The sequence below is a fragment of the Equus caballus genome, chromosome 18, assembly GCF_041296265.1.
Source record: "Equus caballus isolate H_3958 breed thoroughbred chromosome 18, TB-T2T, whole genome shotgun sequence".
Lineage (NCBI taxonomy): Eukaryota > Metazoa > Chordata > Mammalia > Perissodactyla > Equidae > Equus > Equus caballus.
In genome coordinates, this window is record NC_091701.1 from 82,964,193 (window position 1) to 82,979,445 (window position 15,253).

General features: G+C 44.9%; 1 long non-coding RNA gene across 2 annotated transcripts; it reads left to right on the forward strand.

The window, feature by feature from the left end:
- The first annotated feature begins 10,166 nt into the window (after positions 1 to 10,166).
- On the forward strand, positions 10,167 to 11,295 carry LOC111768814 (uncharacterized). Of its 2 annotated transcripts, none has more exons than XR_002801386.2 (2): positions 10,167 to 10,629; positions 10,828 to 11,295. It is a non-coding gene; the product is annotated as an uncharacterized lncRNA (long non-coding RNA). The 2 variants fall into 2 exon arrangements; XR_002801387.2 differs by having other exon boundaries at positions 10,373 to 10,629; positions 10,832 to 11,295.
- The last annotated feature ends 3,958 nt before the right edge of the window (positions 11,296 to 15,253 follow it).

The window sequence follows — 15,253 nt, forward strand, 5'->3', positions numbered from 1 at the left end:
TGTTTCTAAGAATTTAGCCATTTCTTCTAGATTATCTAATTTGTTGGCATATAGCTTTTCGTAGTATTGTTGTCTTCTGTATTTCTGAGGTGTCCATTGTAATATCTCCTCTTTCATTTCTGATTTTATTTATTTGAGCCTTCTCTCTTTTTTTCTTGGTGAGTCTAGCTAAGGGTTTGTCAATTTTGTTTATCTTTTCAAAGAATCAGCTCTTGGTTTCATTAATTTTTTCTTTTGTTTTTTCAGTCTCTATTTCATTTATCTCTGCTCTGATTTTTATTATTTCCCTCCTTCTGCTGATTTTGGGCTTTGTTTGTTGTTCTTTTTCCAGTACCTTTAGATGCGCTTTTAGATTGTCCATTTGGGATTTTTCTTCTTTGTTTAGAATTGCTTCTTTGCCTGAATTGCTATGAATTTCCCTCTTAGAACCGCTTTTGCTGTATCCCACAGATTTTAGCATGTCGTATTTTCATTTTTATTTGTCTCCAGGAATTTTTTGATTTTCCCTTTGATTTTTTCATTGACCCAATCGTTGTTCAGTAGCATTTTGTTTAATCTCCACATTTTTGTGGCTTTTCTGGTTTTCTTCCTGTAGTTGATTTCTAGTTTCATTCCTTTGTGGTCAGAAAAGATGCATGGTGTTCTTAAATTTATTGAGACTTGTTTTGCAACCTAATATGTGATCAATCCTGGAGAATGTTCCATGTCCATTTGAAAAGAATGTGTATTCTGTGGTTTTTGGATGGAATGTTCTGTATATATCTACTAAGTCCATCTGGTCTAATGTGTCCTTTAAGGCAAGTGTTTCCCTATTGATCTTCTGTTTGGATGATCTATCCATTGGTGTAAGTGGAGTGTTAAAGTTCCCTACTATTATTGTGTTACTGTCTATTTCTCCTCTTATGTCTGTTAATAATTTCTTTATACATTTAGGTGCTCCTATGTTGGGTGCATAGATATTTACAAGTGTTATATTTTCTCGTTGGATTGTTCCCTTTATCATTATGTAGTGCCCTTCTTTGTCTCTTGTTACAGTTTTTGTTTTAAAGTCTATTTTATCTGATATAATTATTGCTACCCCCGCTTTCTTTTCTTTGCCATTTGCATGGAATATCTTTTTCCATCCTTTCACTTTCAGTTTTTGAGTGTCTTTAGGTCTGAAGTGTGTCTCTTGTATGCAGCATATACATGGGTCTTGTTTTTTTATCCAATTGGCCACCCTATGGCATTTGATTGGCATATTTACTCCATTGACGTTTAAAGTAGCTATTGATAAATATGTGTTTATTGCCATTTTGTGACTGTTTTTTTTTCTGGGTGTTTTAGTAGTTCTCTGTTCCTGTCTTTTTCTCGTGCTCTCTTCCCTTGTGGTTTGATGGCTATCTTTAGTAATATGTTTGATTTCTTTTGTTTTACTTTTTTGCTTGATTATTATAGGTTTCTGATTTGTGATTACCATGAGGATCCTATTTAATATTCTATGTATATAACAGTCTATATTGAGTCGATAGACTCTTTAGCTTGACTTCTTTCTAAAAGCTCTACTTTTTCACTCCCCTCCTCCCACATTTTATGTTTTTCAAATCATATATAGTCTCTTGTTTAGTGTGTGTCTGTCCATTACCCTCTTATCATTGAAATAGGTGATTTTAGTACATTTGTCTTTTAACCTTCATATTATTCTCACAGGTAGTTGATCTGCTACCTTTACTATATTTTTACCTTTACAAGGGTTTTTGTTGTTGTTGTTTTGTTTTTTTGATAATAATTTTTTTTATCTCTATTTGTGGTCATTGCTTTCCCACTTAAATAAGTCCCTTCAGCATTTCTTGTAGAACTGGTTTCTTGGTGATAAACTCCTTTGATTTTTCCTTGTCTGGGAAGCTCTTCATGTCTCCTTCCAACCTGAATGACAACCTTGATGGATAGAGTATTCTTGGCTGTAGGTGTTTTCCTTTTAGCACTTTAAATACATTCTCTTCTTGCCTGTAGGGTCTCGACTGAGAAGTCCGCTGACAGCCTGATGGGCTTCCCTTTATATGTCACTTGTGGCCTTTCTCTTGCTGCTTTTAGGATTCTCTCTTTGTCTTTAATTTTTGAAATTTTAATTATAATATGTCTTGGTGTGGGCCTCTTTGGGGTTATCTTGTTTGGAGCTCTCTGTGCTTCCTGAACTTGGATGTCTGTTTCCTTTCTCAGATTAGGAAAATTTTCATCTATTATTTCTTCAAATAAATTTTCTGCCCCTTTGTCTCTCTCTTCTCCTTCTGGGACACCTATAATCTGAATGTTAGCATGCTTGATATTATCCCAGAGTTCCCTTAGACTGTTCTCATTCTGTCTAATTCTTTTTTCTGTTCTGCTTGGGTGATTTCCTCTAGTCTTTCATCTAGCTCGCTGATCTGTTCTTCTGCATCCTCTACTCTGCTATTGAGTCCCTCTAGTGAATTTCTCATTTCCAGTATTGTATTCTTCATTTCTGATTTTTTTAAATATATCTTCCAGTTCTTTGCTGATGTGCTCACTGTGTTCATCCAGTCTTCTCCCCATATCTGTGAGCATCCTCATGATATTTTGTTTGAACTCTTTGTTGAGTAGGTTGCTTGTTTCTGTTTCATTTAGTCCTTTTTCTGGGGTTTTGTCCTGTTCCCTTGCTTGAAAAGTCTTCCTTTGTCACCTCCTTATGCCTCTTTCTCTGTGCTTATTTCTACGTATTAGGTGAGTCGGCTGTGTCTCCTGATCTTGGAGCAGTGGCCTTATGTATGAGATGCCTTATGAGGCCCAGCAGCATGCTTCCCTCTCGTCACCAGTCCATAAGAACCAGGAGTGACCCCTTTGTCTTGTGTCTTGGGCTACTTGTGTCCTTCTGCTGTGGCAGGGATGCTCCCACTGCAAGAACCCAGGGAGTCTAGTCTTTCCTTCCCTGGCCAGCTGTTTGTAAATCCGGTTTGGGGAGCCTCAGTATGGTTGTCTACAAAGACTATCAGCACACTCCTATTGCAGTTTTCCTCTTAATTGGGTTGGTACCTAGTGTAGCTGGTTGCTAGGCTCAGGGGTTTACAGTTGTGATAGGCCTCAGGCCTACAAGGCTGTTTTCACTTCTCCTAGGAGTGCAGCTGAGTGGGGCTGGCCCTAGGCACAGGAGCACTCAATTGCTTCAGGCTTTGGAAGGTGGGGCTGATCCTTTTTATGGCTCTTTGTGAAGCACAGGTCTTTTGCCCTGTTGATAAGCGTTAACTGCCCCCCCTCGCCCCCAGGACCACACAGGCTGTCAACACAGTCCTGGTCCCTGCACACTTCTCAACACCCTGGAGTGTACCCTGACGCCGCACTGCAGAGGCCCCCACCTCTCCACCAGTGCCCCCCACAGTTCACCTGGTCCTCACACAGGCCCTGCCCCATGGAGGCAGACACCCTTGCCTGCCTATAGAGGATCAAGGCACCGTCAGTGCAGGCTGAAAAGTAGCCTGAGGACTTGCTGTTGGGTGGGGCCAGTCCCTAGGGCGGGTTTCCTGCCCTGGCTGAACTGGATTAAATCTGTGCTCTAGTGGGCGTGGCAGACCCCTGGGCTAACAGGCCAAGGGATGAACCTCAATGGCACCCACCGCCCACTGGAGTCTGTGTCAGCACACCTGGACCAGTTCAGAACAATGGCCCACACCAATGTCAGTCTCCGGAGAGGTCCCTCCTTTCACCAAGATGCCCCCAGAACCCACCAGGTAAGTCTTATTTCACCAAAGGACTGTCAGCCTCCTCTCTGGTGATTTCAGGTTGCTGCAATGAGTGAGTTTGTCTGTGAGCCCTTTAAGAACCGGGTCTTTTCAACTTTCGGCCGATAGCTTTTCTGGGGGTATCCTCGCTGCAGTTAATAGCCAGTGAAGCCAGACAGTAAGACCCTCGTCTCAGTTGGGCTGAGTCTGAAGGATGCTATAGCATATCGGCCCTCACTCCGGTCCTCACTCCTCCAGGGAGGGCTGTGTACCTTAGGGTGGCTCCCACCTGGCCAGCTGAGAAGCTGCACTGCTCCCAAAGGTGGCTTTTTTTCCTCTCCAGCAGGAATTTCTGCCTCTTCCTCCTTAGTCAGTACTGTCCCTTGTTGTGGGGGTTCTTTTTATTCACTTTTCAGTTGTCTCTCCAGGGTAATTTTTCCAAAAATAGTTGTAACCTGGTTGTGTTCGTGGGAGGAGATGAGTTCAGAGTCTGCTTACGCCGCCATCTTGACGAGATCCCTTAGACTATACTGTTTTCTATAGCAGTTGCACTGTTTTACAATGCACCAACAGTTCACAGGGGTTCCAGTTTCTCCGTATCCTTGCCAACACTTATTTATTGTCCTGATGGTGGCCATCCTCGTGAGTGTGAGGTGATAGCTCACAGTAATTTTGATTTGCATTTCTCTGGTGATTGGTGATGTTGAGCATCTTTTCATATTCTTGTTGGTCATTTGCCTATATTCTTTGGAGAAATGTCCATTCAAGTTGTTGGCCATTTTTTAATTGGGCCACTTGATTTTGTTGTTGTTGAGTTGTAGGAGTTCTTTATATATTCTGCTTATTAACCCTTATCAGCTATATGATTTGCTGATATTCTATCCCATCCTGTAGGTTGCCTTTTCACTCTGTTGATTGTGTCTTTGCGCAGAAGTTTTTAAGCTTGGTGCAGTCCCATTTGTTTATTTTTGCTTTTGTTGCCTGTGCTTTTGGTGTCATATCCAAGAAATCACTGCCAAATTCAGTGTCTTGAGGCTTTCCCCCTCTTTTCTTCTAGGAGTTTTATAGTTTTAGGTGTGTTTCCTATTTTGAGCTAATTTTTGTTTGTGGTATAAAATAAGAGCCCAACATCATTCTTTGGCATGTGGATATGCAGTTTTCCTAGCACCATTTGTTGAAGAGACTCTCCTTTCCCCATTGAGTGGTCTTGGCACCCTTATCAAAGATCATTTGACCATATAAGCAAGGGTTTATTTCTGGGTTCTCTATTCTGTCCCGTTAGTCTATATGTCTGAATGCCAGTACCACACTGTTTTGATTTCTGTAGCTTTGTAATATGTTTTGAAATAAGGAAATGTGAGGTCTCCAACTTTTTCTTTTTTGAAATTGTTTTGGCTGTTTGGGATCCCTTGAGATTCCATGTGAGTTTTAAGATGAATTTTTCTATTTCTGTAAAAAAATGCCATTGGCATTTTGATAGGGATTGTGTTGAATCTGTAGATTGTTTTGAGTAATATGGACATCTTAAAAATATTAAGTCTTCTTATCCATGAACACAGCATACCTTTCCATTTTTGTGCCTTCTTAAATTTCTTTCAGCAATGTTTGTGTGGTTTTCAGAGTACAAGTCTTTCCCCTTTTGGTTAGGTTTATTCCCAAGTATTTTATTCTTTTTGATGCTATTGTAAATGGAATTTCCTTTTCAGATTGTTCATTGTTAGTGTATAGAAACACAACTGATTTTTGTGTGTTGATTTTGTATCTTGCAACTTTGCTGAATTTATTGGTTCCTAGCATTTTGTATTTGTGTACTCTTTAGGGCTTTTTACATATAAGATTATGTCATTCGCAAACAGAGATCATTTTACTTCCTTTTCAATTTGGATGCCTTTTATTTTGTTTTCTTGCCTAATTGCTCTGGCTGGGACTGTTTTGAATGGAAATGGTGAGTGTGTGCATCCTGGCCTTGTTCCTGACTAGAGGAAAAGCTCTCAGTCTTTCAGCATTGAGTGATATTAGCTGTGGACCTGTCATATATGACCTTTACTACATTGAGGTAGTTTTCTTCTACTCCTAGTTTGTTGAGTGTCTTTATCATCTAAGTGTGTTCAGTATTGTCCAATGCTTTTTCTGCATCAGCTGAGATGACTGAGTGCTTTTTGTCCTTCGGTCTGTTGGTTGGTGTGACATGGTGACTGGTTTTCCTGTCTTGAACCCTCCTTGCATCCTAGGGGTGAATCCCACTTGGTCACGGTGTTTGATCCTTTCAGTGTGCCGCTGAATTTTGCTGGTATTTTGTTGAGGAGTTTTGCATCTGTGTTCATCAGGGATATTGGCCTATGATTCTCTTTTCTTGTAGTGTCTTTCTCTGGCTTTGACGTTAGACTAATGCTGGCCTCATAAAATGAGTTTGGAGTATTTTCGTCTCAGTTTTTCAGAAGAGTCTGAGAAAGATTGGCATTAGTTCTTCAAATGTTTTGTGAGTCACCAGTGAAGCCATCTGGTGCTGGCTTTTCTATGTTGGGAGGTTTTCCATGACTGATTCAGTCTCCTTACAAGTTCCAGGTCTGTCCAGGCTTTCTGTGTCTTTGTGATTCAGTCTTGGTTGCTGTGTTTCTGGGAAGGTGTCCGGTTCTTCTCGGCCGTCCCGTGTGCTGGCCTGCGTTGTTCAGAGTCACCTCTCACGACCTTTGTCCTTCTGTGGTTCACTTGTAGTGTCTCTTCTCTCACTTGTGAGGAGGCGTTTTCAGGGAGATTGCTGGAATGGGCCAAAATGAGGCCCCAGTGGGGAGCATGGCCAGTGGAGGGCGCTGACGCACTGGATCCTGAGATTCTGGATTCGCCTTCCAGGCTCCAGGGAGCCCTGAGGGAGCCCGGGCGCTGGAACCAAGGCCCAGGTCTTCGCCCTCGCTGTCCTCTAAGCTGTTCTTTCACAAGAGTTTGTTACATCTTAGAATATGTAGTTTTCGGATGGAAGTTTAAGTTAGAAATAGTTTAATATTTTCTACTCAAAAGTGTAATTCTTTTTTCAAGTGAAGGAAGCACTAAAGGCTTTTCATTTGGAAGAGCACAGCCGTGATGAATTTGCTATCCATACGCTGCTGAAGTAGTGGAGTTGAGGCTGAATTAATGAGTGACTGTCAGAAAAAGGACAATAGAAAAAATAGGGAAATCTCAAAGTATAGACTGTAGATAATGATCACATGTCAGTATTGGTTCATTTATTGTAACGATGGTACCTCACTCAAGGTAAGATATCAATAGTAGGAGAAACTGGGTGTGGGGTATACGGAAACTGTCTATACGTACTATCTTTATAATTTTTCTGAAACAAAAACCACAAAACACAATGAGTGATTATCCTGTAGATAGGAATAGCACACCTTAAAGATGTTGATTTTAATGAGATTAAGTTGGGCAGTCTTTGTTGTCCTTTATTTTTGCCATCCTATTAAAATATTTTTCTCTTTCCCTGATTCAAAGGACCAACCGTCCTATACTCAGAGGGGGCCAGGCCCTTTCTGACATGCCTTCCTGGCCTTGGAGAGTCTCCTCGTGGGCTAATCAGTTCTCTGCTGGGCACCCCTCCCTGCAGACCTGGGGACCTCTCTCCACATGCCCCTCTCCCTTCCAGGAAGGCCTCTGTCCCAGGAACTTGGCTGCCTGGGTCTCCTCGACTCTCAGCGTCGTCTCCTCCCCACAAGGAGCAGAGCAGGACCTTCCCCAGGTGCCCCTCCCTGAGCCTCAGCCTGAACGCCCTCCAGGCTCCCCTGGGACAGGCAGGGCTCCCTCGTTTGTTTCCTCTCTCAAGGGTCACTGTCCTTTCCTGGCTGCTGTCCCACGTCTAGAGAACTGTGGTTCTGTGTGTTTTGCCTGGTTTTCTTGATCGTTTCAGATGAGAGGGTAAGTCTGGTCCAGAAGCAGAAGCCAGTCAGATGGAGTTTTGTGAAGATTGTGTCTTAGTGCTGCAGCTGGATTATTGATACAGTGTTTTCATTGTCAAAGTAAAAGGTAGTTCTCTATTCATGACTCTTTTAAAAATGATTTTTAAAAAGTCCAGTCTCTTCTAATTGGAGTCATGTTATCTGCAACAAATTGGAATAGACAATGGCATAACTGGGGAAGGTTTTATTTAGTTCAGTATGCAAAAATATGCCTTGAGGTGTCACCCAATAGTGGTGACCCTCCGCACAGACACACCGTCCCCTGGACGGAGCGCCTTCGGGCAGCAAAGACCCCGAGCAGACCCTGGAGAATGCCCCATCTGTGCCTGTTAGGTTCTCTTCGTGAAAGTGCTGCTGAGCGTCAAGGTTGCTCGAGAACGTCCAGGCATAATTACTTGCCTTTTAGCTTGTTGGCCTCAGGGCTTGGTACTTCTGGATTTTTCCACATAGAGTTTGATGGACTTTTCTGCTGCTAACTCCCCTCTTCCTCTGGGAGAAGCCCATCTGGCAGCCCCAGCCCCCAGACCCTGATAGTCGTCGTCCCCTCCAGTGATGTCACTGAAGGCCCAGCTACAACGTGACGTCATCAGGGAGCTCCTGCGGAGGAGAGTCCTGCTCGGCTGCTGAAGAGGAGCCGTCCTGGGTCTAGGAGGGACTCCTCCAGCAGCATCTGTCTGGACTGTCACATCCCATTGGTAGGGGCCTGCTCTCTGCTACCCGTGCTTGTCTCTAGCTGCCCAGAGGTGGAAATGACCAGGATCACTCAGTGTCAGAGGATTGCTTGTCCCTCTGTCTGTTAGAGGAGAATGCAGTCGTAGATGACACGGAAGAAACTGGGCAGACAGCCCTGAGAACGCCAAGCTCTTGGTCATGATGGAGGTGCACACGCACTGGCCTCATCCAGGCCTCTGGCGGCTCTCAGGCGCATCCTATCCAGCGGCCACAGCAGTGGGTCTTTCTGCTCCTTCCTGTCCGTGTGCTGTGTGCTCTTCACAACAACGTGTCAGCGATGCTTTTCTGCCCGATGCTGGTGGTGATGAATGACCTGGGGCGGACGGGTCCCTGGGAGTGGGTCAACCCACGGCTGCTGTGCTTCCTGTCACCTTGGTTCTCACTTCGTTTGATTTTACAGTGTTTTCCCCAAATTGCTGTGTGCGCAGATTCACAAGGAAAATTATCAAGAGCCGGGTGATTCTAAAACACTTTTTCTTTGGTTTTTGTTTTGCTTCCAACCAAGTTAACCAGAGGGAACCTGAATTGTGTATCATGGAAGCTATTTTTGATTGAGAAGATATTAACTTACATAGCAATAGATGAATAAACTGGTGGTTTTGAGACTTTATGCTTAAATGATTATATAGATGACATTTACAAGTTTTAATTTTGCTAAATGCTTGCTGATTTTAAAAATTGCAAACTGAGAATTGACAGTCCCTGTAATTGTTATGTACATATGTATGAATGAAGAATTTTACTGTTTTTAGGACAGCAAAAAAATATCGTTTTTAGAATAAGAAAAATCCCAAGTCCAAGCAAATGTTGGTTTTCGCTCCATGTGACATTTCCACCTCTTCAGCTTACTCAGTGTTACAGTGGTTGGTCACATTTATACAATGTTTCTAATCTGCTGTGTGACTTCATGAGTTTTTCAGTGCATCTGTGTTCCTCTCAACCCCTTCCTGCAGCAGGAGGAGCTCCTTCTCCTGTCCTGGGTTAACCCCCTCTCCTTCACCTCTGCTCCCTCGCACTCCCATCTCCTGTGGGATCTTTCTCCAAGAAGTAACCTTGTACTTCTCCTGTGCCATTCCCTCTTTCCCTGCGATGCACTGGCGTGTGGATGTTCCACTCACAGCCACGGCCTCCTCCCACACCTTCCCTGGTGCAGCCATCCCCTCGCTCCTCTTCCTCTACCACAGAACTTTGAGAAAGAGGTGCCACTGTCATTGCTGCCTCACACTAGCCTCACCTCACCCAATGCACCCTGGTCACCAAAGGTCACCTTGGTTTTAGCACCCTTGTGAACTCTAATGGCCTATGTGCACGTTGATTACTGTTTAGGATTGAAAAGACGTTCATTTTTAAAAGCAACTAACTCTGGCAATACCTTTACTCATTCAATCAACAAACTCGTGGGGATCATGTGCTCTTGGCTGGGGACTGGTGCTGCAGGGATGAAAGACACCACTCCCAGCCTCAAGGAGCCTGAAGTCCAGTGGTGACAATGGACACAAAACAAGCAACCGTAGACGTAAGCAAAGACCGATGCAGGTCTGTTTGTGGACGGAGGTAAGCGTCGTTCTCTGACAGAGAATATTGTTCAGTCAGCAACGTGCCGGCTCTGCTGATTGACGGATGCTGTGTTGAAGTGAATTTAGAGATTTGTTTTTACTTTTTTACTCTTACAGAATGGTGTTAGTTACAAAATCTTTTTTTTTTTTTTTTTTATGGAAACTTGACACGATCTTCTTTGTAAAGTGATGCGTCCCCGTGCACTTCGGGGAGAGGAAAGTTTATCATGAGCACCTAGTTTCAGGCATCTCTTGCAGGACGTGCTGAATGGCCTGGGGAGGGAGGTTAAGCTGAGGCAGAGAGACAGCTCCCACCGCATGAGGACGCCTGGGGTCACCCTGCCTAAACCCGCATCAGCACCACAGAGCTGCCCCGATGGCAGGACCCGTCCTTACTCGTCACTGTGTCCTCCATAACGTCTCTTTGCAGATTCTGAACTGGAGAGCAGGCCAGGACACTCTGGGCGCCCAGAGCTATTGCCTCAGCTTCTTCTGGACGAGTCTGTGACGCTTCTGGATCGGTGGGACCCTTCTTGATGCCACAGCAACTCCCTGCCTGGGCCGGATGAAGAAGCCGTGAGTTGATCTGTGTCCAGAAGGCTTCCATGTTGGGTGGTGCCTGATAGAGCCAACCAAGTCCTCTTTCTGGTCATTGTGACTTCCAGAGGAGCAGCAGCAGGGCCTGGGGTGAGCTGACACAGAGGAACGTGGAGGGGCCGAGCCCTGAGTACTCGCAGGGTAGGGAGTGGGGGAGCTGGCCTCTGAGGGCGACCAGGCGCCCAGGCCTCCAGCACTTCCTCCAGCTGCCCCTCTTGTGTGTGGGGATGACTTCTCAGCTCTCCAGGGATCACACACAGGCTCCAGGGTTTCCTTTCTTTCCCCCAGGCAGATAATAAATGCCATCAGGTGGCCTGGGAGAGACTGCTCCTGTGGCCTGTGCGACTCCAACGCTAATGATTCTAAGAGGAGGAACCGGTGCCTTGTTGCCACGTCACATGCTGTGATAGCTGCCAGCGGCACCTGCTGCTCATGTGTGGCCTTATGCTGGTTCTAAAGTTTTCCAGTCAGTAATGCATCTTTGCCAAGGTAATATAGTGTTAAATGGTATTGCTTAAAATACTATGCTTTTTAATGTAAACCAGTTCCTTAAAAAATATTACAAAGAAAACCAGCCAGGGAAGCTTGAGAAGGAATTTTAGTATCCATGTTATTTTAGAATAGTTCTTATTTAAATAAAAAGCCTGTTGCCATGTTTTAATGTTTTGTACATATAAATAAAATGAGCCTGGCAAATGTGTGGTTTTCATCAGATGGGCTTTGTCTGATTGAAGATTAAATATTTTTGTAAAACTGGCCCTTGTTTGGAGTTTCATGTTGCCACAAGAATTGATGAGCGGAAGCTCGTTTACAATCTGTAAATTGACTTGTGAAAGTTCCCAAGGGTTTTACCTATTGATTTTGGACTTGCTCCCCAACCTACACAGGCAATTAAGTAAGAGTCAGAAAACAGAAGACACTCCCGCAGGCCACCTGCTGAAGGACAGGTCCCATCCAGGGCCGCAGCCCTTCGTTCCTGGTCTCTGCCTGGGTGGGCTCTCTCCTCTGCAGCCCTCTAGCCCCTCCCTGCGCCCCCTGTTGAGGGACATGCCTCTTCCACGTGGAAGCAACGTTTGGCGGGTGCCACCTGCAGCACGGGAGGCCTCCTCCCCTGGGGACTGGAGAACGCACTTTGTTTGAATGTACCGTCCATGCACATAAAGCCAGGAATCCAGATTAACATGGGAAACTCAGCTATTTTGAATGTTTCGTCTCATAGACCGTGTCCTTCCTTAGTGCCCAAGAGAAGCTCTAACGGAATTCGGATCCGTTTTAGTTTAATTAAATTGTCAAGCTAGCTTGGCGGCCACTCCTGGGTTTCCAGGCAGAACTGACTCTGCAGGCAGGCGTCTGACAGTGTATGCGCTTTTCCTGGTTCCACTGCTCTGTGGATTTAAAAGCTTTTAGCAAATATTTTTAAATGATCAGCCCAGGCCTTTCATGCAAATGTTATAATGAGTAAAAAACAAAAAAAATGTAGGTATACATATTGGAAACATAACAGTCTCTTCATGAAAGTTCAAGAATCTCATAAGGATGTAGAAAAATACAGGAAGGCAAGAAAATAGCCAAATTATTTAAGGATTGTTACTGGATTTGTATTAGGCTCCTACTCATTCAATTTAAGTCCTGAATCCACAGGCAAACATTTACTGCTGGGTTAAGACTGTGGACGTTCTAAACAGAACCTGACCTATCATTGTGTAAATTTTGGTAGTTTTCCTTTTTTGCTTTTTGTTTTCTTTTTTGACTCATGTAGTAGGCAGATCTTCACTTACTGAAAATAATGACTGACATATAAAGAAGACCCTCACCTCTAAGAAAAACTTATTTCTGTTTTAGTAAAATTCAGTAATAGCCACTTCCTCTCAGACAGGATACTGCCAGCAGTGCTGGGCAGAGACCTGCTCTCAGCCGTTCTCCCTGGATTTATCCGCTCATTCCTACAAAGGACAGAGAAGTTCCTTTGGTGTGGTCAGGAATTTTGTTCTGGCAAACGGTCAGCCTCACAAGCCATGTGCTGTTTCTGTGTTAAATTAGAGGAAAAATCCTGGCCCCTCATGTTAATCTCTGACAGGTTCACGTCTAGAGAATCGAGAAATTCCTGCAGACAGGTTCCGTGGATCTATAACATTACACGAGCAGACAAATTGAAACGAATGTAGAATTATTTTCTGGGAAAGCAAAAGTCTTGCTTAACTTACGACGTCTAACCAAGTGGCCACGTTTCGTTCTTTCTCAAACCTGTCTTGACAGTACTCGCAACCTGGCAGGGCGGGTGTGGGAGTCAGAGGTAAGACCCATACTCTGGCAGCGGTGCCTGGCCCAGCATCGCCCGGTTCCCCCCGGCGTCACCCAGTTCTGCCCAGCATCGCCCCGTGTAGCAGAAGACACCATGGAAACTGGAGCTGGGGCACAGCAAACGGTGCCGTGGGCACTTCCCGGAGTGACTGCAGGTCACACCACAGTCACTGCATCTCCACAAACAACCGTGGTCGACAGCAGGCCGGGGCTTAGAAACATCATGGGGACAGCTGCCTTCTGGGGGCGTCCATGGGGGAAACGTGCATCTGTGAAGCACAGTGTGTCCTGTGCCGGGGTCTTACCTTACAGAGGCGACTGAGAGGCCAAAGGAGAGGTCAAGGCCACAGAAAGGAAAGTTTAGTCCCTCACACGTCCCGAGAAAGGAGAGGCAGGCCCCTCGCAGGCCACTGGGGCAGCACCAGGTTTGGTCAGGAGGCAGAGCGGGAGAGGGGAGCGCCCAGGCCAGAGCCCAGCCTGGGGTCTCCTAGGAGGGCGAGGCAGGCGGGGTGACCGGGGACGGCTCGTGGAACAACTTCTGCAGGCTTTGGCTTGGGTCCCGACTTGTGCTTGGGGCGATTACGGCAGAGGAATACTCCTCCTGGGTGTGCTGGCCAGACAGAGACACTCCACATCGGCTAGTCTGCGTGTAAAAGGCACACGCCAGCTGGGCCCTTTGCCATTTCGGGAGTTGGCTAGCCCCAGGAGGCTCAGTCTCTCCCCAGCCAGAAAGGTCTTTTAAGATGTCAAAACAGTAAACTATACAGAAAACTAAAAGTGTGATCAATACAGAGTGATGCTGTTCTTCGTCAGAATGTTGTGGCCCAGGGTGGGACGCAAAGGAGGAGCTGCCACAAACGTACGTTTGCACAACTGAAGGTACCAGTTTTGTAGCTACTTCTTCAGTGATTCCGGGGGGCTTCCCAGAGTGGGTGGAATGTTTAGCAATTAATTCAGCCTGTGTAATCTGCAGGTAATCTTCTTCAGTAATTAAAAAAAAACAAAAATGGAATTATCTTCTGCTTGTTGGAAAAATATTTGCTACACTGAAGAGGCGAAACAGTGAAGTTGAACACATTTAGATTATAATATGATAAATAGATCTTACATTCCACATGAAGAGACCCTTGTTAGGGGTGTGTCACACAGAGCATTCCTGAGCCACAGTCTCTGGCACTGGGAGCATGCAAAGGGCGCAGAGCCATCCCAAACCACTCCCCAGTGCCCTCGGCGTTCTCGACTTCATGCCTGCTAGCCGGATGAACGTAGGTGAGTTACGTGACCTCTGAACCACTGAATCCCCCAATCGCTAACTTGGAGGGTGGCTGCGAGGAAGTGACACCTTCCTTGGCAAGTTCCCCTTTGGTGGATGGTTTGTGATAAAGTTGTGAGGAAGCCCAGGGAGCTACATGGCAGAGGAAGCAGCCCAAAGGGATAGGATGGAAACCCTAAGTTCATGAGATGCTCGCCCGTGAGTTATGATGGAGCCTGATGTTAATAGTGATACTTGCGATCCAGTGACACCTGTCTCTCCCCTTGTCCTGGGCTTTATAAAAACCCCAGCCGTGGGGCCGGCTCCATGGCCGAGTGGTTAAGTTCGGATCCTGGGCACGGACATGGCACCGCTCGTCAGGCCACGTTGAGGCGACATCCCATATCCCACAACTAGACAGACCTGCAACTAAGATATACAACTATGTATAAGGGGGGTTTGGGGAGATAAAGCAGAAAAAAAAAAAGGATTGGCAACAGTTGTTAGCCCAGGTGCCAATCCTTAAAAAAAAAAACAATGAAAAAACCCCAGCCGTGAGTTATGCACAACAGGAATTTTATCACTACCTGCCAGCTCTGTGATTTGGGCAAGTTGTTCATCCTCTCAGATCCCAGGGCTCCTCATCCACAAAGTTCAGTTAATGATGCTCACCTCACTGGGTTACTGCGAGGATTACTACAATTTATGTGAAACACCTACTTGAGTGTGTGACTTCCTTTTCCCTTTTCTCCCTAAATGTGTTAGGTGTCATTAAAAAAATCTATTTGGATCTTGCAAATATCTCAACAGTGTTTCTTATTTACCCTTTTTTTAACACTTATTAGGAAAATTGGCGTCTCTTGTCATAATTGATAGTAATAACATAATTTTTATCAAAGTTTGAGTATTTTTAAAATACAAAATAACTATTTTGCACTTAAATTTTGAATAAATCACAGTTATCAATATGCTGCTACATCTCGATGGGCAATGCAGCCATGGTGTCTTTTATAATAATTATAGCATAGTATAGTAGAGTAATTCAGTTCTTAGAATTGCGGGCAGAATTCTACTATGGCTGCCAATGACCCACACTCTTGACAAGCAATCCCTTCTCCTGGTGTGCTTGCCTCTAACCGATAGAAGATGCAGATTTAATCA